The sequence below is a fragment of the Aphelocoma coerulescens genome, chromosome 4 (assembly GCF_041296385.1).
Source record: "Aphelocoma coerulescens isolate FSJ_1873_10779 chromosome 4, UR_Acoe_1.0, whole genome shotgun sequence".
In the NCBI taxonomy this organism is placed as follows: domain Eukaryota; kingdom Metazoa; phylum Chordata; class Aves; order Passeriformes; family Corvidae; genus Aphelocoma; species Aphelocoma coerulescens.
Genome location: NC_091017.1, coordinates 10,631,815 through 10,655,996, shown reverse-complemented (window position 1 = coordinate 10,655,996; position 24,182 = coordinate 10,631,815). Strand labels below are relative to the sequence as shown.

General features: G+C 40.9%; 1 long non-coding RNA gene across 1 annotated transcript; it reads left to right on the top strand.

Moving 5' to 3' along the window:
- Positions 1-1,601: 1,601 nt before the first annotated feature.
- Positions 1,602-21,533, top strand: LOC138108951 (uncharacterized). Its single transcript, XR_011150156.1, has 3 exons — positions 1,602-1,719; positions 20,938-21,068; positions 21,339-21,533. It is a non-coding gene; the product is annotated as an uncharacterized lncRNA (long non-coding RNA).
- The last annotated feature ends 2,649 nt before the right edge of the window (positions 21,534-24,182 follow it).

Here is a 24,182-nt window from a genome sequence, read left to right as displayed (position 1 = left end):
CGCCCGTTGTGTTGGAGTTAATTGCTTTTATGTGCTAAGGATCCTCCCCCAGACCACTTTTGCGGGCATTCTTCTCGGGCATCTGGGTATTTGTCCTACCGGCCAGTGCAGGGGGGAAGTCATGTGCAGTCTGATTGGGAAAGTTTTCTCTGCCCTGATTGGCTGCCAGGCAAAACCCCCCCAGGGACAGGGTTACCAGCACATGTGTAGCCCTTAGAAGATTATAACATATGTTGAGGCATAACCAAAAATCAGATTGATGCTTCTCAGCCCTTTTTAAGATTGAAAGGCACAATATCATCTCCCTGATGCCTTCTTTTCCCCAGGTTTAACACTCCCTACTTTCTCAGCCTCATCCCACAGGAGAGATGCTCTGTTTCTCTGATAATTTGTTCTGGTCCTCCTCTGGATCAGTTTCAACAGGTCCATATCTTTCCTCTGCTCAGGATCCCAGAGCTGGACACGGCACTGCAGGTAGAGTCAGAGAGGAGCAGTGGGGCAAAATATTACAGCCATTTGTTTGAATGCCTAAGAAATGCATGCCTGGGTTGTGCTTACTTGTTGATAAGGAAAAGATAGTCTTTACCTCATCTCACTAAACAAGTTTTGATTCTGCATGTGTACATATCTATCTATCTATCTATCTATCTACCTATCTATCTATCTATCTATTGCACGTGGCAGATACTGAAAAGAATCCTTGTGTGGATATGTATTTATATTGTTTGTGGCCCTACATCAAAATGTGTTACTAATCTTCTGGCTGAGTATCAATGTATTTTCTGGTCTGCATTTTTTAAATTTTAATTTTATTTTGGTAGATTCAATCAGCATGAGAAGGGCTGCACAAGAAATAATCTAAATGAGAGCAAAATAGGTGCAAGATTGGCAACGTAGGAAAAAGGAATGCAACCCCCCAAAGAAACTGTAATGGTGTAGTGCAGATGGTCACAGCAATATTTGTTGTAACTCATGGCAGGCTGATTATCTGATCCTGTTTCCTATGTAGACAGCTGTGATTCCAAACCTCTTCTCACCCTGAAGTTTGCCTCTCCGTCTGATCTTAATCCATAGTCAGTCATGAGTGATACGTATTAGTCATGAAGTATGCATTAAGTGTGGTTGCCTACAAATATGTTGTGTGAAATACAAGGATTAATTTATGGCAAGGCAGAACTTTTATGTTGGAGGGATTCCTTAGCAAAAGGGACATTGCTACCCTGTAATGAGTTACGGGCCTTTTAAAGGCTTAGGCAGTCCTGGGAACAGTCATTTAACAATCTGTCTGGGCAAGGAAATAGTTTGGAGGAGGCACAGGAAATATTGGCATATCCAAAGCAAGGGATAGTGCTGGGTTGCTTGAGGAACGGAAGGCTTCAGCCCTTCCTAACTTCATTATGCTCTCCTGGAGAGAAAGTGGGAACACCTGGTGTTTACCTCTGAGGATTCTTGAAGGGCAATAGGGTCAATAAAAGACAAAGGGTCTGTCAAACTCTAAACCTCTCTTTGTGAAGCTTTTATGATAAAGCTGAGAATTGTATGCCAGTTTATTAGAGTTAATTGACCTGCCAAGTAGGCAGCGGTGACTGTTTAATCTGCTCTGAAAACTCAGAGGATGAAAAGGTGTTCTTATTGGAGGACAGGGAGTGGGACCAGGGAAAAGTGGACAGAGTCCCAGAAGATAACTACAATCTAATTGCAGAGCTGGTTTAAGAACAGGTAATGAAGGAATCTGGAAGGGTAAAATTGGCTGGTGCATGAAGTGAGATATGTAGCAGTGCACTCAAACCTCAGGAATCCAGAGTCTGGGGCAGCAATGCTAGAGGGGAAAAAACAATTTAAAATAAGTAAGACTTTCATATTTTTCTGCTTTCATAGTGGTTTTGCTCTGTCAGTTTCAGTTATAAAATCAAGAACTAAAGAGGATATTTGAGCTGAGAACATCCTGTTATGAAATTTAATAAGTACTGCCAGTACTATTTCACCCAGAAATGCTTCCACTTACTGTGAAGCAATTACATTCTCTTCTTTCTCTCTCTCTCTGTGTCTTTCTCTTTCCATTTTCAATAAATATCAGAGTAGTCTGACCACATTTTTCTTAAATTAATGTGTGAATTACAGTTGGGAATTGCACCTTAATATGATTTTAATTTGTGTTAACATAACTGAAAGGGTTTAGCACCTGAGCATCATGGGAATAAAAGGGGGGCATTATGGGATTATTCCATTATGGGATTATTCCATCTATTTTATTTACATTAATTTTGATTTCCTGTTTTCTTTAGTAATATCCTAAACTGTCATAAAAGTCTGGATATATTAACTATTTGGATGCTAAGAAAAAAATTTTTTTATCACACAGGTATAAGCATAATGTTTTAATTGCTGGCAAGAAAGCATAGCTGGAAACACCAGCCAGCATAGAGCTGTCAGAACTCTTTCTGCCTCTAAGTGGTTGGCTTTGAGCAGAACACCAAAGATGACAAAACTCAGGAATCATTTTAGGGAGCTGCTGATGCTGAAAGTAAGATACGAAACATCTGTTTCTGGCTTGTTCATTTACAAGCCACCTTGATGTGGGGGGAAAGATGTTTACTTGTTATATTTTTCCTTACAGCTTTAGCTTGAGGTTTTACTGAGTCTCCTTTTTTTTTTTTTTTTTTTAATGCCTGGTACCTACTTATACACAAAGCTGTCTTGCCAATCTGATATTTTCTATCTATATCTGCCAAAGTGAGAGTATAGTCTGAGACCTAAATGATACTTTCACACTCACTCACCACCCTTCCATCAAAGAAGATACTCTTCCAATACTACTTTTCTCTTTCCCCCAAATTTATTGTTGAAGAGTGCTAGGTCGGTTTATTGCAGGACACAGAACCTTGATATATGTCCTCCAAAGTACCAGTAATATCTGCTAGCTGGGACAGATTGTTCTTGAGGGATGTCTCAGTGAAGACACCCAGCCTCTGTCAGGGCTGTGGGCCCTGAGGCTGCCCCCTGACCTCTTGAGGGATGTCTGGGCTGCACATCAGTTTTACATGCAGAAATGTGAGAAATTATCCATCATGAGTGGTCCAGCTGTGGGAGCCAAAATAGCTGATAACATTTTGAATTCCTGTGTCATTTTGGCACCAAAAAGCACCTTCTCTTTTCAGTGTAGCCAAGGTATGATGAGAGGGTGTTATTCTCATATTTCCCAATTTTTGTTCCCCCATCCCTTTGCCTTTCTGATTCTCCTCCACCTTTCCTCAGCATGTTTAAGGGGTGACCCTTCTCTCATTAGAGGTCCGTCCTCCTTAAAGTCATATGTGGTAGGAAGACTTTCTTACTCAACTACAGAGGAAGAAAAACTGGAGTCTCCTGTCAGAGATTTGGGTGCTTTCTATTAGACTTCATCTCCTAAACATCCTTGCACAAGCTGCTGAATATCTAATACATGTCCATGTCCGTAAGCTCTAAATGTGGCTCACAGTTTTAGATAAATCTCAATTTTCTTACTGTTGAAGTAGTAAACCTTTTTTGGTTTATTTTGCTTTGATCAGAATAAATAAAGTGGTGTTCCCAAAATGCAAATCTTGCTTTTTCTTTTCTTCACGGGATAACTTTACCAGCTTTATGCCTGTTTGACTGCCTGTAGCTTATTCGAAGAAACAAGAAACATCAGCCCTCCACTAATAAAATGAAGTCTTATGTAAGGGTAATTTTTTCAGCATACTTCGATATCCACTGAATTTGTGGAGGTTGCTTATTTTCTGTGGGGGACAATATTGTCCCTTAATTAGGATTTTCAAATGTAAATTCCCAGCAATGAAACATTTTAAGGATAAAAGCATTTGTTTGTGGCATAATGCCTCAAAGTGTCAAGAAATCTGAGTCTGTAATCTCCCTATGTTTTGATTACTTGCTATCAGTAGCAGCTACTTGCAAAGCAACACTTTTTTCTTTTTTTTTTTTTCTTCTTTTTTTTTCCTTTTAACGCTCTAGCCCCATCTACTCTGAACTTACACCTGGTGCCTGTCCTGTCTCTTGCCACCAACATATGACTGTCTGAGTGGGAACAAACCCACTTTGACAGATGGGCATAAATTCAGGGATGCTGAACAACCAGTTCCTGCACTAACTTTGAATGCTAACATGTCACACCCTGTAGTGTCAGAACAACAGCCTATTCACAGCCCCAGGTCATTAGGAGAGAAGGGAGGGAGCAGAACATGTGGTCATGTTAATAAACCTGAAGATTATGTTGTTAGGTTTGATCCTGTAAAAATAGATAAGAAATTAGAATAAATTGTCTAGCATCTGAATTAGAGAACCAAGTCATATAATACATAGAAGGAAATTATGCATTTTCAGTGCAAGCAGCTCTGTGTATGTCCAGTTGCTGAGGAACTTTGAAAGAAATCCAAAAGAAATTCTTTGTCCAGGATTTTACAAATGGCTTGTTTAGCTGCAGCAGTGAGATTTTGTAGCTAATGGAATCATCTTCAAAAGCCATCCTTATTACTTGCCCATTCCTAGCGATCAGCCATTTGCATGGGCAGATCCTGACAACTGTAGAAGAGGAGATATCCAGTCTCCTTAGCTGCTTTCCAGAGTGGCCTGTGTAGCAAACCAGGTGTGCAGCAGTGGTGTTCTGTAGCTGCTGCGTTAGTTCCACATCATTTTTGAAAGAAAGATTTTGAAGTGAAAGAAATTACATAGATGATAAGTTGCTACATGAAAAGAAACGGTTCAGCTGGCTCATGTCCATGTCCTCCTCATCATGCAGTTCTTCAGGGAATACGGCTTTGTTACTTGTGAATGCGCAGTACCCCCTGCTCCAGTGAACTGTACATCGCTGGCTTTTGTATGCTATACTCTGCAAGGACTTGTTTCCTTTGTTTTACAAGGAAAGCCTGAAACCTTGAGGGATGACCTTGTCCATCCTCTTCTGTCGTAGTCAAGCCTTTTCATGCAGAGAAATTGAACTTCTTGGTAGGGGCTTGGAATAAGGTAGTTTTAACTCAGAGGAAAAAATTTGGAAGGGAAAAGTCCTTTATCATCTAGGACTTATTATCATGGCCAAAATTGCATATGAATCTTTGTACTTGGTGTTTTCCCTTTGCTATCTTCAGGCTTTCAAAACATTTAGTGAAAAGGAAACACTAGGCTCAGGGGCTAAGACGGAATTTAGGACAACTGAATAGCACTCAGACTTAAATTAAGCTGGCTTTTATCTGGACTAAAGTTGTTGACTCTTTTGGGGCATCATTGTTTAGGATGTGATTTACAGTTTTAGCTACATGGCCTGGGTTTCATTTAACTGTCATTCTGGGCACGTATTGAAATTTGTTTATGATGGAGATTTTTCCAACCCAAGTCTAGGTTTGTTACTGGGGCATAAGGAGTGAATGACACTTCCTGGCCTTCTTCAGCTCTAAACTTAGAATTTTTTAATGATGACTTCCTGTTGCGGCTCCTTCCTCCAAGTTTCCTGTTACATTTTTTCCATGCACGTGTTTTTTCAATTTGGAAGAAGAGTATACTTCAGATTAAGAAATGGAGCAGAAAAAGAAATTCCCTCTCTAAAAGAGGGCCTTTTTGAGATATTGCTCCCTCTTTAATATCCACCTTAATCCATATGTGGTGTTTTTGGCCACACTGACTTGACATGTGGAGGCAACACTTGATTTGAAAGTTGCTATGGAAAACTAAAGTGTTACTACTCTGTTTTAAAAGGTATTTATAATTCATTTCCAAGATAGCAGCATAGATCATTAGAACCTTGTTTTTGGGAACACAATGGCAGTTCTGGTCATAGTCACAACTAATTTAACAGGCTTGAGTGTATGGAGAGTTTGGCCTGTTTGGAAACTGGAGAGATCAGATGATTTTCTGTTAAAAGAGGGACGCTTTCTCAGAAATATTTCTCTGCAGTATAAAATCATTGACATCCAAGAAATATAGAAATATGTAAATTCCTGTGAGAATAGATAAACTTAGCCTTTTTTTTTTTTTTTTTTGGCTCTTGATCTGATAAATACTTATTTTATGTATCTAAATACATAATACTTTCAGGAGAACAGCCAGCACAGCCTAGAGGAGTCTTATAAGCACAGATGAGCTATGAACAACACCACACACATTTTTTTCTTGCAAAATAGCTCTTTGCAGTCCTGTTCTGCTACTGTCACATGGGGGAAAGGCAGGAAACACAGGCACCAGAGTGCTGTGGAGAAGCAGCAGCATGAGCACCATTCCTGCCCCTGCTCCTTGTGTTGGGGCAGGAGGCAGGATGTGTTTGTGGCCATTTCACCTTTCAGCTGTACATAACACATATTTTGACCATGGCCCCCGAGAATTGTGGATGGACTTTAAGGTTAGGTTGAATCATGAAAATGATATGACCTGATGAGCTGAGGACAACAGTTCCTTAATTTCTAGTCTGTCAGGTTTAAATCCACCCTTGGGGCAGATGGTAACCACATTTGAGACAGCTGCATGATGCGATGAGACTGGCACTGTGGCTAGCTTGCTTTTGAGGTTTTTTTTGTATGTATGTATGTGCTCTTTAAAAGCTGTTCATTTTTAAAAATCAATATTTTGAAAGAGGAAATCCTGTTAAATATCAACTTCTCTTTAAATGCCAGATGTTGTGAGCTTTCCATCTGCTGATCACTTCCTAGAAAGATGCCTGAAATAAAATTTTAGCCCTTCCTACCTCTAAGAGTTCTCCTGCTTCTCTCCTCCTGCAGCCTTTCTTCCCATTCCTCACACCAAACTCTGAATTTCTGTACTCCTACAGGCATACAGAAATATACGTTTTATTCTTTCTGTGTAGGTCCAATTGCTGAGGAACTTTGAAAGAAATCCAAATTTATTCTTTCTACTGTTTTAGTCTTGCATTTTATTTATTGCTTACCAGTTTTTGCAGGCATAGAGAGCTGATATGTTTGGGACATTACCTATTTGCCTATAAACTATTAGAATAAACTATTTGCCACAAAGAACTAATAGATATGGAAGAACATGTGAAACTATGGATCAGGCATCACTTTTTTTTACTCTGATCTATTATTTTTAATGATTCCATTATGATCTCTGAACTGCTGGAATTCAGCTGCAAACTGAATGTTTGTACAGTACTGACAGCAGCTTTTCAGGAGCCTAAAAAGCCTCAGAAATGTAAGGAGGAATGAATATCAGGTATGGATATTCATCTCTACATTCTTGTCTGCTCTTGGTGCTGATCTGTCCCAGGGACTGAAGTCTAGGGGGTTTTCCCTTTTACAGTTAGGAAAAACAAGGAGGACCTTGGGATCACAACAGAGGACCATGTTGTGATCTGCAGTCACATCTGGGCTGGTGTAGGGGGAGGTGTTTTCCAAGACGTTTCAACCTCAGCTTTGTCCATCTGGTGGATCAGAAGGCAGAAGCATCTGTGGGACCAAGTGAATGGTTATCATTGCAATGTTCTAAAGCACTCAAGTCTCACTTTAGACTGACCTGGCAGACGCCTGTGGCCTGGTTTAGGTAATTTTGTTCTCCCTCAGCAGCATGTCAAGGCAGACCTGGTTTGGAAGGCATGCAGACCTATAATTAATATCTGAGCAGGGAAGTCACCCAAAGAGAAGGGGACAGGGAACTGAGCTATTACCTGTCTGGAGTGATTCATATCAGGCCACTCGTGGCCATTCGCTTGGAGTTTGCTAAATCACTCCTGTTGAAATGGTTACTTTTTCATGTGAATAATTAAATATTTCATGGATTAAGGGCAGAACACTTTAAGTAGATCCAATGTACTTGAAAGAGAAGAGTAATCTGAAGGATCTGGTCTTCCTGACAAGTGAATATGTGCTTTCTCTGCAGTGCAGATCAAGATCCTTTGTGCTTTTGAGCAGTAAAGTTTAATTAATTCCTTTTTAAGCCTCATTTTTTTTTAATATTTCCATCATAATTCTGCAGGTATTTTTTAAATGGGTATTTTCTAGCTCGGTTTTCTCTCTGAAACCCAATTTTAACTGCAATCTCTCAGTGCTACATAATTTATGTAATGTTGGCTTATGTGGCTGTAGAGTTAAAATTAGAAACATGTTTAGCTCATAATTTCTTATTGTAGATCTAGTTCTGAGTCAATCAGACCTGTATTTAAAAGGCAATTAGAAGTTTTAAAGGATTTTAGGCACTTAAATACCATTTCAAACTGTGGTTTCAGATCACTTGAAAATGTTAGCATGCAGATTGCTGTGGCTGGGTACAGAGACAAGAATGCTCTGACTTCTTAAAACAGGGGAGCTGCATGAATGAGTTACAACACAGCCCACAGTGACCCAATTAGAAAGGCGTTAATGTTTTCTGGGCCAGACCAGGCTGCAGAGGATGGCCAGAGTTACAGCTCACTGTAGCTACATACATGTAGTTCAACACTGAACTTTGACTGAAGTCAGACAACATCTGTGTTGCAATCTTGCCTGGTAGCTCCATTTCATTTGTTGATGACCAAAAACCCTGCTTAATATGGAAAACAGGGGGGATTTTTGGACTTGAAGAAGTGGTGGGTAGAACAAGATTATTCTATTTCAGGGAGTTAGATCTGATGTGTTAGATCTCATATTGCTCTGCTCCAAAATGAAGAGCGGACCTTTGAAAATACATCATGAAACAATATGGGCTGAACGTTGAAGCACATTGCCTGGCCAGCTGCTGGAGATACACTCCAGCCTCTGACTCAGGTGCCAGGCAGGAAGCTGTAAGGAATTTTGCCCCCGTGAAACTGTTGAAATTGGAAACCACCAGCAAAACCTGCCAGAAAATTGGTCAGGGATGTGAACTTTTTTGTGACCACATGCTTTTGGAAATAAGCTACAGCCATTGCCAAAATTCATACATTTAGCTCTGTTGATTAGATTGAGCCTAACTTTTTAAAAAAATGCAAAAAAATATTAAGTGCAGTGTCCTTTTATATGCACCTGTTATAGGGATGTAGTTCATATGTGCCCCCATAACTAGTGATATTCCTAATGTTTATTTAAATGCCCATTAATTCTGTTGTTTGATTTTATTTATTAGTAATAATGCCCTACAGTGTGCATAGTTTTGAAAGCTGTTCAGTGCTGTGCTTCATGCTGTTGAAATATGGATGGATTCCTTAAGGAGGGGTGCAGTGTCCATCTGGAATTCTGCAGGAGTGGTCTTCAGCTGCTGGGACTTTGGGGAGGGTGAATTAGCCTGAATTAATTTTGCACAGCCCAGGCCAGGCTTCTCCTACAGTCTCATAATCCTGATTGCTGCAAAGAAATACCCAGATCCAACCCTTGTGATCTTTCTGCTCCAGAGAAACTTAACAACAAAGCTCCAGTGTTTTACAATCCAGGAAGCTTCAATGAGGAAAGACTTCTGAGGCAGGACTGAACTGTATGTCTCTGGCTCAGTTTTGGCAGGATTAAAATAAGGAAGGGTAAAAGCAAGTCTAGCTGTTGTATCTAAAACCCCCACTCCCATAGGTCCCTACATTGGTTCAGATGAGGATTTGAATTATTTTTCTAACTATCTCCAGGGCTGGCATAGCCTGAGAGGTTAACCAGTAAGCTGTTGATAGATGTAGAATAGAATCCATGTCTCCTATCTGTGTCTTAGCTCCCAAATCATCCTTTTAAGGAAAATTCCCAGGACCAGTCATTGTCATTTCTAAGCATTAAATTCACCAGTGTTTTAATTTTTAAACTTTCATAAAGCTGAGGAACCTTTTTCTTAAGCTTTCTAGATGCTCAGAGGCAAATTTCAGTTATTTCCTTTTTTTTTTCTTCTAACTAAGCCTTCCTTTAACTGGGGGTGGGGGGGTGGGGAATTCACAAGAGAGGCTTTATGCTACTTTCCTGTTTTTCAGCATGACAGATGCATTCGAAAGTGTAATGCACTCTAACAAACAAGGAAACTTTGCATATTGAATATAGCACATGAAATAATAAAAGAAGAACAGCTGCTGAGACAGAAAGGGAAAAAATAGAGATAAAAGTTAACTTGAATTGTGTTTTATATGAAGAGCTTTGAATTCAGTCAGATTTAAAATTCAACGCCAAGTGCATTTACAGACATCTGGGAAATCAGGTCACATGCTCTTTGTCAGGGCTGCTACTACTCATATAAACCACAGCACACAGAAATGTAAGCCTGTCACAAGGACAACCTTTTTCTTTCATAAAATGTCAATTTAATAATTACATTCATACAATGATAAATGTGACCAGTGGTAACTGGAAGCAGGATAAAACCAGAAAAGGGCTATAATGGGGTGCCAGCTTTTCCAGAATTTTAGGCTATTTGAATCTACATGTTCAGAGAGTAACATTTGTGCCAAATCTGTATTTGTTTAAATGAATGCTAAAAAAACCTTATGCACCAGGAAATTTACATAGCACTGAAGGCATTAGGAAAGCACATGTATTGCTGGAAGGCACACACATATCACTGCAGAATAGGTAACTGTTAATAATGTGACTTTGTGGAATTTTGCTCTGTTCTTGCCACTGATCTCAATTGTCAACATATAGCCAGCAGGGAGTATGTATAGAGCAAGTTGTCTTAGATTCCCAGGTGTCTGTTATATGTACTCTGTACTGAATTAGAATTAGATTAGACTGACCTAAGCCAGTGAAGCATTTGTACTTGGTCCATCCCCAAATCTTTGGGGATAAGTTCACAGTGGTTTTGATCTCTTACATTGGCTGAAGGTTGTAGAACAAGGCAGAGTCTCAGGGAAAGTCAGTGAAGCTGCAGATGGTGACCCTAATGCTGAATGAGCCTTAGTAGTTGTGTGCTTACCAAGAAATGTCTATCTCTGTTAGATTAATGGGTAGGAGTTTAATCAAAATGATGTCTGCAGTATCTGCAGTAAGCACAAATACACGGGGAATGGTTACAGCAATCGTACTTGCACTTGCTTGACTCATGGGAAATAGGAAGAAGATAAAAATAGCACAATATGGTTTATTTCTTTTCATTGCATTTTGGTTTTGCATCAACCACTCCTGTAGATATTTTCAGTTATAAGTCCTCACGTTTGTTTTGAGTTATAAAATGGGGTTTTGGTCCCCCTCCTTTCCACAGAGGCAGGCTGGGAGAAGTTGGTTTGACTTGGATTTGAAGTAACATTCATTTCAGTCTGTGATGTAACAAAGCAATGGACAATGAGATGTGTCAAAGTCTAAGCTGAATTTTTAGAAATATATGTAGTCCTCAGCAGGGCCTACTCCTCAGTAACACTTTAAATGAAAGTGAGAAATTAAGCACACTGGTCATGCCTCCTGCATTGCTTTCTTTTCTTGAAGTACACAAGAAACTTAATAAACCCCAAAGTAGATATCTGTTAAAACTCAAGCATTCCTTGTAGATGGATGCTCCTTGCATGCTAATGAGCAGCTCCTTCCCTACATATTCCATTAATCCTTTCAGTCTCTCACTAATTCTGTTGAAGAGGCCCAGCAGGTCTGGTGCTTGCCTCTTTCTTTCAGATCCAGCACTGCAAATATCAGAGCACAGATTGCATAAATTTCAGCATATGTGCTCGGAGCCCAACATCAGCAGTTAGACCAAGCCACTAGTGACTGCTACATGTTGTGCAGCATTTTGGGATTTGTTGGGAAACTAAAATATTTCATCCTGTTGGCTGGAAGGGAAAGCAAAAATACATGTATGTTGCCTGCCTCAGTCTACCTGCAGCAGTAGTTTCAAGAAGACATAAATACTGAAGGTTGAGGGTCAGTAATGGGATACTTAATCTATTTTCTTTCCGTAGTTGACTGAGAAGTGGGTATGAGCAAGTGGGACTTTTCCTGAGGGTGACAGGTTCTTGTAGGTTCCTGTGTTCTTGTAGGTCTTCTGAACACAGTTGTTCCAAGCAACCTTTGTTGCCAGGTGACATGAGCAACTGGCATTTGCACTGAAATGGATAAGGAATGTAATGGTGTACTCTTAGCAGTTGGGGTATGAAACCAGTAGCCTTCTGTGGGGAGGTAGCAGTAACCAACTTGGGGGCTATGATTAGAAGTTGCCATACTTGTGTCACAGAATAATCATGAGATCAAGGTGTATTTTCAAGGCGTTATTGAATTTCTCCAATAAATTTTTCTCCAGTAGGATTCTCATCACATCCATCTTTAATGGATTTACCTGTTGCCCAAGTTTTAGAAATTAGATTGCTCCTGGTTTCAGTGTTAGCCCTTTTAAGTGGAAAGATTTGTGCTCTCCAGCTGCTCCCGGAAAAATTGAGAAGAAATTCACAGTTTCACAGAAAGATGCTCACCTGCCTGCATAAACTGTCCTCTCATACCCCCTGTCCTGCTGAAGTTGCATAAAGAGGGTTGTACAGAAATGAGAATCTGCCTTTCCCTCTTTTTTGATCAAGGATGGCAGACCTCGCTCTGACAACTGCATTTAATGTGACGATGGTGGGAAGGTGCTCTCAAAGCTATTAGAGAAATCTAGCCTGATAGCATTCCAGCAGCCACAGCACCTGAAATCCTTTATTCATTTGCAGTATGTGGTGTTTCACTCTCCCTGCTTTTTTCTTCCTCTACTCATCTGCACTAAGGTCTTACAATCCCTCAAACAAAAGCTTAGGAGATATTTGAATGGATGCCAGTTTGTATTACTTGATGAAACAAGCCACTATTTTAAAAAAGGCATCATATTTCTTTGGGGGTGGGGGAAGTGCGTGAAAAATAAAGGAAAGATGAAGAAATCTTATCTAAGACACCTGTAGTTTAAGTGTTGAATTTCCCATCACATTTTCTTGATGAAGCTGAAAAGCCTTAAAAGAAAATTGGACTTTGCAATTAGATGATGGTGCATGAAAGGATGTGTCTGGATAATGTGACATATGATCCTAACCTTCAGTAATGTGCGTTAATTGGATTAAGCTCTATGAAAAGCCTTTTCTTCTCCCTCAACATCTTCAGGCCTCTTGGCTGCAGGACTTTAATGTACAGAACATCCTGCAAAAGGGCACTCATCCAGCTTTGTAGAAGTATGCTGTATATCCTAAGTTAACATAAACAGAGCTTATCTGCAGTGACATGGCCACTAGGATGCTGAAGGGGTGTGGCCATCAAGTGATAACTGGACAGTTACAAGATTCTTGCAGGATTTGGAGCACTAAATCCCTTTACAACCTGAATGGGTTGCAGTGCCAGAGCTGGAAACTGTCAGCACAGGTATCAGCTATTTTTAATAAAACCCCAGATTATCGATGATTGATGAAGGGGCAGCCTCACTGCTGCTGTTAATACTGAGAATGCTATTCCCTGCCTCATCTCACAGTTTTCAATAGGACTACCTAGGGAGGAAGGTGTTACTGAGTGTAAACCAAAGTGGCAGCCAGGCTCATGAAATGATGGACAGGAGCAGAAGAAGTATGTGTTTTGCCTTGCCAGATTGAGAACATATTCTGCATCATTTTAGACTCTTTTTTTTTGTGAATGGAGTTTACTCACCCAACTTTTTTTTCTTTTTTCTGACCTCTGACTCCAGACTTACTCATTTGGCTGCTTTTAAAGACTCAGCACTGGCAAATTCCTCACAAGCGTTCACTGTAGTGGATTTGGGTGCTGCTTATGGATGGTTAGTGGGTGTGGGGAAGATTAGGGAGAAATGACTAAAACCAGGCTTAGAAGTAGCGTTAGGGTGGGAGATAGGAGCTGTGTGCTGGAAGAAAAAGGGAGGAGAGAAACTTTCTAAAACAAGAAGTATATTTCATGTCATAATATACAGCATTTTGTGTTAGCCCATTTTGCTGATCATGGAGTATTTCTCTTAAGTGGTACTTGCTCCCTTCCAAACCCAGTAAATTACATGGTTAAGCATAAATTGATGCATATGATGCTGGCAATGGCAGTGGTGCATCTAAGTTGGAGTTGTCATTGTGCATTTTTGAATATCTGGTCTGTTAAATGTCAAAAAAAAGCAGGGGTAGCTGGTTTTGAGTATCCTTACAGTATATAGTCTTTTTGTTCTTGAAAGACTTTTTTTTCTTTTAAATTTGTTTAAAATACTTTATTTACAGTAATCCTGGAACTATAAGTTCATGGGAAGCTACTAACTATATTGCAGCTACAATACTTTGTGCAAAAAATGTTCCCACAGTATGTCTTTAGGGATGTGTCTGGGGAAGAGCCAACAGTTTTGAAATACTTCATATTGATTCATGGCTCTCCAAATGTTATTTTAGTCTTCTAGATCACAGAATGTGGCACACTCAAGATTTATTTATTTTTTCATATTTTAGCAGTTGTTTGTCAGACATCTTTGTCGTACTTCTAAGATGACTTTTGCAGCTTCCTTTTTTTTGCCTCTTATTTATTCACATGGTTGTGGAATACTTGATTTTTACTTTGGGAATATTTTGACTCTTGGTCTTTCCCTTAGTATTAGCAAGAGAAAAGGGATTATGATTTTTGTGCTGCTTTCAGAAGCTTAGATTTGGGGTTTATTTGCTACTTGGAGGCATAAGTATGGACAGTAGTAAAGCCAAGCTAGAAACAGGTTTGTTCACTTCCCTTCTCATTCTTTGATATGATTAAGTCTGTTCCTTGCTGATTTTCAGCCTGTCAAATTTTGGTTTTTTACTGAAGGAGAAATAAATAGTGGTTAAAGGTAACAACCTGTTGGGACCTAAATGACTTCCTGATGGACAGGATTTTGTTGCAGCCTGGTATCATCTCTCAGCTCCACTGAACTTGATGTTGGGCAGAAAGTCTGATCCTCATTCAAGAAAAAGTGCACAGAGCAAAATTGCAGACACACAGATAACCCAAAGTTGAATATTTTACATTTACTGTCAAACCCCCTTCAAACAATCATATTCCTTTTTTTTTTCTGTGAAAAGACTGTGTTCTCCTGCCACTGACATTTACTAAACCAGTATCTTTATATAACCTTAATAATTCTGTGTGGCCTGCATGTTATTACAACTTTAGAACTGGAACTTACTCTTAGTCATCACAAAACAAAAATAAAACAGCAAGCTGTCAACTCTGGGATCCAGACACCTTTTAGACAAATTATATAAATTGCTTAAAACTGTTTAGGTGGACATATTTATGTAGAAAATATTCTGGCCACCTCCATCTTATACCTAGATATCTACTTTGAGCAATTGCACAAGGAAAACACCCATTAAAAAATAGAAAAAAGCCTTTCACAGTAATTGTTTGCCATAACAAAGCCGTAAAGAAACAAATCTTATGGTTTTTTTCTCTTCCTTTCTAGGTCATCTTTAGCTAACTTCATGTTGCTCGACTCACTGACCTCAGTGGTAGTCTGCTTCAGGCTAAAACTGTTTTCCTCTGCAAGCTGCAATGTTTTTCATTAATAAATTCTCTAAGGTCACACATTAGTAACAAAAATACCTACATGTCTGCAGCAGCCAGCAGTGCTGCAGCAGTGCTTTAGCAGAGCACTGCTTATCAGCATATTGAAGTGATGGCAGCCTGTGGCACTATGTGGAGCAGCAGTGCATGGAACTACAGCCTCACAAAAAGAGCAGGGGGTGAATATTGGCTTAGAATCTCTTATATGCCTCTAATTGAGGTTAGCATTTCTCCCTGGGATCATGACCTGACCTAACGCAGTTCTTGGTGCTCGAAGCATGAGCTCTGGTGTGCCCCAGGTCAGAGACAGTCCAGCTGCGTTACCTCCATGCGTCGCTGAAGCGACTTCGGAGTCAGGAAAAGAGCTGCTTACTGGGTTAGCTAGCTGGTTTCTATGCAGAGGGAACACGGCAGGAGCCGATGGTATCAGCTCATGTTAGCTCAGAGACGAAGAGAGAGGCTGTTCGGGTCTGGCTTCTAACAGGTTTATTGTTAGAAGTTTCGCAACCTGAACAAGCTCAGAAGGCTGGAATCTGATATGATGGGATTGATGGGATTGATGGGATCCGATACTGAAGCTTGTCTTCAGTTTTATAGGGAATTTGAAAACCCCAGTAAAGGGGAAAACAACCAATGAGTTACAAGCCAGGGGTAGGATACAATGTAACAAGAACCACGGGGGGGGGGGGGGAACCGAGAGGCGGGAGTTATAACAGAGAACCAATGAACAACCGAGTAACCGAGATTTTTCCCAAACCGGGGAGGCAGCTTGTACCCGGGCACCGCCCGGGGGGGTGGGGCTTAGGCTTCTGAGCCGCCCATCAACCCATCCTCTGAGTCTGCCTCTTTGGGAAACTCGATCCAGGGGAGGGGCTGGGATTGATTGGCATCTCGCTGCCCCAGCCCCGCAGTGGGCTGAGTCACACTGACCTTACTCTGAGCACTAGTGTTCCCTGTGTCAGTGGTTCATTTGAGAGCACTGATGTTCAAGGCAGCCCAGGCACAGGCTGTCTATAAATCCCACCTGCCTTCACAGTAGAAGGTGGAACCTTGTAACCTGTACTTGATGTTCTCTTTTCTTATCCTTCCTCAGTTCATCTCTGCGCGTGTTAAGATTTTTTTCCTGGCCATTTAGGCCTGTGTCCACCCAGTGTGGAAGAAGAGGTGGTGTGTAAACTAATGTAGAACCAAAAAAAAAAAAATCTTAACTAGCATTTGTAGCGGTGGCAGATCAATGTATTTTTTGGTTTATATAATAGAATGGCTCTTGTGGTACACGCATAAAATTGGCAACCTAAAAAAGATCTTAAATCTCTGTAGCCTAAGCTGCTTTGTTGTTGGAGACTCCCTTGACTGTCTCCAACACCTGAAATGGGGTGAAGTTGCGGTGTGAAGACATCCCCCTTAGCATAGAATCACAAACTCAAAGGATCAGTTGGTTGGAAAAGACTCCCGAGACCATTGATTCCAGCTTTTGACTAAATACCACCATGTCATCTAGACCACAGTCTTTTCTTAAACACCTTTAGGGATGGTGACTCCACCAGCTCCCTGAGCAGCTCATTCCAATGTTTAATCACCCTTTCTGTGAAGAAATTCCTCTTGATGTCCATCCTGAACCTTCTCTGGTACCACGTGAGGCCATTTCCTCTTGTCCTGTCATGTATTGCCTGGGACCACCACCTGGCTACAAACTCCTTTCAGGGAGTTTTATAGAGCAATAAGGTCTCCCCTGAGCTTCCTTTTCTCCGGGCTAAACAGCCCTAACTTCCTCAGCCATTCCTCATAGGATTAACCCTCCAGACCCTTCATGAGCATTGTTGTCCTTCTTCAGCACCTCAATGTCCTTCCTGAATTGAGGCCTCCAGAACTGGACACAGCACTTGTGGTGTGCCCTCATCACTGCTGAGTACTCAAACCAGTTGATTCTGAGTGCAAATTTGTAACGTGGTGCTTGCAGTTGTTTCTGAGCTTTCTGATTCTACTTTTTTTTATACTGATCGCTCTGTTAACTGCAGAGATTTGCTGGGTCTAAACTAGATCACAAGGTCAGAGAATCAGACTAGTTTGCATTGGAAAGGACCTTAATGATTGTCTAGTTCCAACTCCCTGCCATGGGCAGGGACACCTTCCACTTAGACCAGGCTGCTCAAAGCCCCATCCAGCCTGGCCTTGAACACTTCTGTGGATGGGACATCCACAGCTTATCTTGGCTTTTCCAGTGCCGAAATGAAGGGTCTCTGAAGCGTACTCCATTGCGTGTCCATGGGATATACATTCAGTTTGGAAGTGCCTTCCCTCTAACTTTCTTTAACTGAGCAGGCTAAAAGCCTTCACTGTATTAAAACAAAAAACATTGTGTTAAAGCAAATTCAGAGTGGAAATATATCCAAAGCCACCATAGAACAAAGCCCCTTTTGGAAACCAAATCTTTAAGAGTGTTTAAGAGGAAGGTTCCTCTTGCTAATTCTCTGAAGTAATGCTTTGGTAAGGAAAGGCAGAGAATGTAGGTGATGCTTGCAAGCTTCAAAGCTCCCTGTCTTCGTTGTGACATAACAAAATCATCTGAATTCTCTGCATTGTTCTGGCCTCTCTGCTGCCTAGTTTGGAGCCAAACATATGGTGATTGGTTGTGGGCTACGACAGGAATGCTGTCTGCCAGCTCATCTACCCCATTCTTTCTGCTGCTTCCAAGGAGTGCCTACGATATTGCCCTTGTGCTGGTATTTGAGTAGGCTCAGGCTTTTTTTATAGCTCCAACCAGGAAAGCCATTGGTACACTCCAAACAGCTATGAACCTGACCCAACTGCAGACAAATTAGGAGTGAGAGAAGAAAAGTTACGTCTGCCAGGTCAAGCTGGGTGCAAATCGTCTTTGGAGCTGCAGAAATGGAAGAGGAATTCCACCATGTTGAACTTCTCATGAGAAAACAGCCCTCTTTTCCATGTCCGCCTCCCGCGGTCTGTGTGAGTCAACCCGAGTGGTATTTGGTTTACAGTACTGAGGAAAAAAATAACAAGAATCCCAAGGAGATAAAGATGCTTATTATAAAGCCCTTGTACTGCTAAGCTGTGTTTTTTCCCCAGGGCAAAATGTTAACAAGTGGTCATCGTGAATAGCAATTTAAAAGTATTATTCTCTTATCTGAAGAAAGGCTTTGGAAAACTGACTTCATAAAAAATCCATTTCCTTTCAAGTATTTTACCACTACATTATTGATAGTGTTTCTTTATAAGAGTATTGTTTACACATAAATATAATTTTTCCCTTTCTTCTTAATTAGTCTGTGCCAGCTCAGGGACTCTTCTGAATTCTGGATATGATCTGTGGAAAGAGCTGGGCATGGAGCTTGGTGTTTTTTACTGCAAAAAATCAGAATGTGCGCTTCAACTTGATGCATGCTTATGTGTGTGCTGGATTTGCTCTCCTCACTTGCTTAGCATGTCAGTGACTTAGAGCTTATTATCTTATGTTAGACTTGTACTGGGGAAGGGTCATTTAAATATAGTTATTGCTCTGAGGAAGGTTGATAGTTACTGCTAAAGGGACAGTCACCAACCAGCCACATGTCATGCATTTGATGCCCTAACTGGTAAGTCAGTGATGAGGTGCCCAGTAGCCCTGTAATTACTCTGTTAACCACTCAAGCTGGGTAACATGGACTTACTTAGCTGCACCTTTTTTCTGAGGGCTACCATTCCTCGAGGCTGAGGAAAACTGAGAATGAGTGAATCAAAGCCATAAAATCAGATTGACTGACTCACCTTTTGTATGGCCTGTTTTGCTTCCCATGTGTCCTACATTTCTGCTAATATAAAGCTGGAAGCCAGATGCAAAATGGGATGCTATTTTTGCTGCTCCCCTGGGATGGTGTAATAACAGTTCTATAGAGTAAATGGCAAGGATTTTTGCCCTTGCTTTTGTGGGAGTAGGAATGAGCTGTGTTCCATTGTGAGCATCCGTGTAGGATCTTCTGTTCCTTTCTCAGCTTCTGAGTACTTTTGTTTCCCCTCTAATGCCATGCCAGCTACTGGTAGGGTTTTATAAAACATACCGTTCTGTTAAAATCTCCTAAGAAATTTTCTGAAGTGAATCTGTCATTGCCTGAACTATCCCAGAGAAGCAAAATGAAGCCATGTGATGGATGTAAGAGTCAGTAAGGTCAGGAATGACAAGACTATGTAGACCTCAAATTTAACTCTAGTTATAAAAGATCAGAATGTCAAAAGTCTCATTGGAAGATGTAGAGAGAAGTGCCTGCAGAGGTGAATTAGTCCAAATCTTCCTGGCATAATAACAATAATAATAATAATAATAATAATAATAATAATTCCATTTCACATATTTCTTCTAAGCGTATGTAATGCAATACACATTTTTCTGGTCAAAAATACAACCTTCATATAATTAGTTTAAGTACAGTCATATGTGGCTCTTTCTATGAAGCAAAACAACCTGAGTTAAAAGCATTCTTCTTAAACATGCTATTTCTGGAGCTGACCACAGTTTTATGTGTGGAAGTTTGGAAATTTATGCTTCATAGAAACACAGAGTGAGCTCCCATGAGTAGGATACAAGATGGCTGAAGGCACCTTAACTTCAGATTTAACTGAACCTTGCCCACAAACAAAAATGCCTGTATTAGATTCTTCTCTTTACAAAGATCATGTTTTTCTCCTGAAAATTACAATGATTGTGTTAGCAGGGTTGAAACTGGCTTCCAAGCAACTCCTAACAAATTTGTCTCAAAGGTATTTTATCTGAAGTTATATAAAGTAACCATTTCATGGATATGAGATTCCTAATAATGAGGATGTAGCAGATTACCATTTCATTATAACGGGAGAGGGGAGGTGTGGGATGGGAGGTAGGGTGGGGCAGGGTGGGTCTGACCCAGAAGTGTCCAGAATCTCTCAAGAAAAAGAGATTCTATGATTTTGAAGTAATTTGAACTTACATCCAGATGCCTTTGGTAGGAAGTCTCCAGCAGATTTTTCTGATTTTTGTCTAAGGATGTGCTTCAGCCTTAAAAATTTGAAGGCCAAATTACTTTCTTTTGTTAGTGCTGGTAGACCTGTGCAGCTACCTTCAGACTGGTTCTCTGTCTCCAGTAGTGGCTCTTTGACCCCACCACAGCCAAATACAGGTCACAGTAGTAGTTGGAATATTTTTATTTGAGAGGATGGCGTTGAAGAAGGTCAGTGAAGAAAACATCTCTAAAAGTAGACATAAATAAAGGTTTGTTTTTATATGTATATTGTTTAATAGGTGGAAGGATCCTTTAATACCATATGCAAAGCTTCTGCAGAGCTTCTAAAATAAGTCACTCTGGGCTACATCAAGAACTGATCTGTGGACACTACTAATGACCCAAGAAGTTAGGAACAGTAGAGACACAGGCTGTATCCTGTTTCCTACTTTCTTTCTCCTCTACGAGTGGCAGTATTTTGCTCTAAGTTGGCTGTGCTGTCCCATCCATGACATCCCATGTATAGTCACAGCTCACCTGCCTCTCTTCATCTTTCCTTTAGCCACTATTACAAGGGAAAACCAACCCCTTTACACTGTTATCTCTCGTTTTTGCCACAGTTTGCTCTAAGGACAGGATCGGGATAGAAGAGGAAGTCTGAATTCATTTACTTACCTTTCCTCAGTCACAAAAGACACTGGATGCAGTCCTGTCTCCCAATCAATATTTCTCCTATGGCACAGCAACTTGTGTAAGTAAAACTCTATGTAAGTTGCTCTTGAGATGAATTTTGAAGGGAAGAATGTGCAATTCTGCACAGTTCTAGAAAGAAATGATTTTCAGACAGGATTTTCTTCTGCGGACAATAAAGTAAACTCTTTCTCTGGCCCTTATGTATGTAATTGATTCAAGGTGGTCTGTCTGGGCAAACACTGAAGGGGGAGCAGTTAGAAATAGTTGTTGGAGTGTGTGTAATTTACATGTTGAAAACACAAATCTGAACATAAGCTTGAAAATACAGCTTTCACAGGAAGAATGATGAGAAAATCTTTGAAGAACAACATTGAAAATTATTGAGGCTTCAAGTACATGCTTCAGCATCTTCCTTATGTCTGTCCTGCCATGCTAGCTTCATGCAATGTTCTTCCGGAAGAAAACAAGAGTGTAACAGCTGAGCCCAATTTTCTTAACTACAGTGTGACTATACACATAAATGTCTCCCATTTCTATTTAGTTACATTGCTGAGTAAATGAGTTATTAAAAAAAAAAAAAAAAATGAAGAACCATGGTGTCTGTACTCTGCTTCACCATTTGTTTCTGTTTACTCACATCAGTGGAGCTCAGTTCACATGATCCACCCCAATCAGAGGCCAGTGATGTTTGATCAGAGAAGAGAGTTTTGCAGAAATAAAAGGGACAATAGAAAAGACTGTGCTGGATACAGAATAATGTAAGATATTCCTCCTGGAACTAAATTACTTTAAAAAAAGTTATTTATTTATTTAAAAATTTTTTTTTAGTAATACTAAAAAGGAGGACTACTGTGTTGCAGCGGGGATTTCTGCAACATGTATAGATAGCGGGGCCTGTGGAAAGAAATAGGGACTGATTCTTGATAGCTGTTTCAGAGATATTTATTTTCCAGCCACATGGCCGGGGTCCTGCCGAAGAACTCTGCAATCACGGAACAACCAGGGTCCTCCCCGCGCAGGGGAACACAAAACAACCAATGGGGAACAGGATTGACCAGGGAGTAGGGAAACCCTGTAGGCCATGCCTCTACTCCAGGGTCCCCCTCCCCCTGGACCCCACGCCAGGGGGGAGGAACCCCAACACTACTGTACTAAGAAGAATGCCTTTTTTCTTTCAGATAAGGGTAACAGAAAATGATCCAACATTTTGGACCTGAGTGACCTTTATCAAAGTCAAAGACTTCCGGCTACAGTGGGTTATCAAGGTAAAACCTGTATGCTCTGTACTGTCCTTGATAAAGGTCACATGAGACTAAATGTCAGACCTTTTTCATCTCTTTACCTTAAGTAAAAACACTATTTTATCTACTAAGCTGTCTTGATTCATTTAGTGTTTTAAGGAATTATTTGGGTCCAGCATGCCCAGGGGAGTTTTTTGTTAGTTTATAACAAATGAGATGCTGAATTTGGAACAGGCAGCACCCTGGAGCACCTGCTTCATGCATTAAAGACGAAAGTTGGGCTGGTTGTCTGCCTCTGTTCAGGACTCACCTTGCCCTTTTAGAAGTCAGGTGAGAACAAAGAAGAAAGCTTCAGGAGAAAGTCAGGCACTCATGAACTACAGGGAGTAGCGCGGCATTAATATAGAGCCAATCCTTTTTTGGGCTGTTGTCTATAAATAGTTTTCACCAGAGGCCAGTTTTCTCTCATGTGTGATTCTCCTCCTGTGCAGGTCCAATTCCTCTTGCCAGGTGTGGCCTCCTCTATCAGTTGCCCTCACTGGTTTCTCATGAACTTAACTACAGGCTTCTTTGCACCTGAAGCTGGAAAAGACTGCTCAATTTTCCAGCCACTGTTTATCAATAGCTGGGATGGAGATGTCAGGGATCAGTGAACACATTTGTTGCCTCTTCTTTGAGATAATATTTTTCCAAAGAATTTCTGGTTGTTTAAGTACAAGTAATTCACATTATTTAATATTTTAGTGGCTCTGGACAGGGCAGCTCAGTACCGGAGGGGGGACTATGAGGGAGCTGGGGAAGCACTTTTCACAAGGGCAGGTAGTCGCAGAATCACAGAATATTCTGAGTTAGAAGGGACCCAGAAGGGTCATAGAAAAGATTATATCCTTAATAGCTGGCAAGCTAGGCTGTAACAGGTCATGAGTGGCACCATTTGACCCTAGCCATTTATTTCCTTGGACTGTCACTTGTTACCTGTGAGAAGGGGCTGACCCTCACCTTTTGGGTAGTTGTAGAGAGTGATGAGGGCCCCCTGTGTCTCATTTTCTCCAGGCTAAACAGTCCCAGGTCCCTCATCATCAGACTTGTGCTCAGACTCGTGCTCCAGCTCCACTGCTCTTCCTGGACACACTCCCTCACCTCAGGCCAACAGTGATGTGTACAGCATTCTTTAAGCCGAAAGAAGGCAGGTTTAGATTAGATATTAGGAAGAAATTCTTCTCTGTGAGGGTGGTGAGGTACTGAAACAGCTTGTCCGCAGAAATTGTGGTTGTCCCACCCCTGGATGTGTTCAAGGCCAAGTTGGATGGGGCTTTGAGCAATCTGGTCTAGTGGAAGGTGCCTCTGCTCCTGGCAGGGGCTTAGAACCCAAACAATTCCATGATTCTGTGATAAAGATGAAACGGTCATAACCTCAGAAACTGTCAAGGTCTGGGTGTTTCCTGGGGTGGACGGTGGAGATGGAACCTTGTTAGCATGAGTGTTGTATCAGTTGAAGACTTTCAGCTTAATAATTATGAAAAGCTTAGAAAAGCTTTTGTGGTAGCTCTCTGATGAATGGGTCCTTGGACTACAACAGGACCCTGAGAAGCACCTGAGAAAAACCTGATGCCATGGTTTCCTGCACCAGGTAAAACATTCAACTTCAGATGAATATTAGGGCAGGAAAACTGCAACTGCAGAAAGAGTAGGAAAGGATTAGTTCTTGCCTAGTTCTTCCTTGTAAACTTCCTGCAGCATTTTGCAGTCAGTGTGAGGAAAAAGGCTTGGCGTTGCTCTGGCCAGGCAAGTTCCTGGTAACAGCTGTATTTATGCCAAATGAAGATTAGTTTTTCCTTATGGCCTTTCCAGTCAGCCATCCTTTCCTCCCTTTTTCTCTTTCCCCACTGGGTACCTGGCTAACTTCGTCCTCAGCACAGATTCTGTTTAGG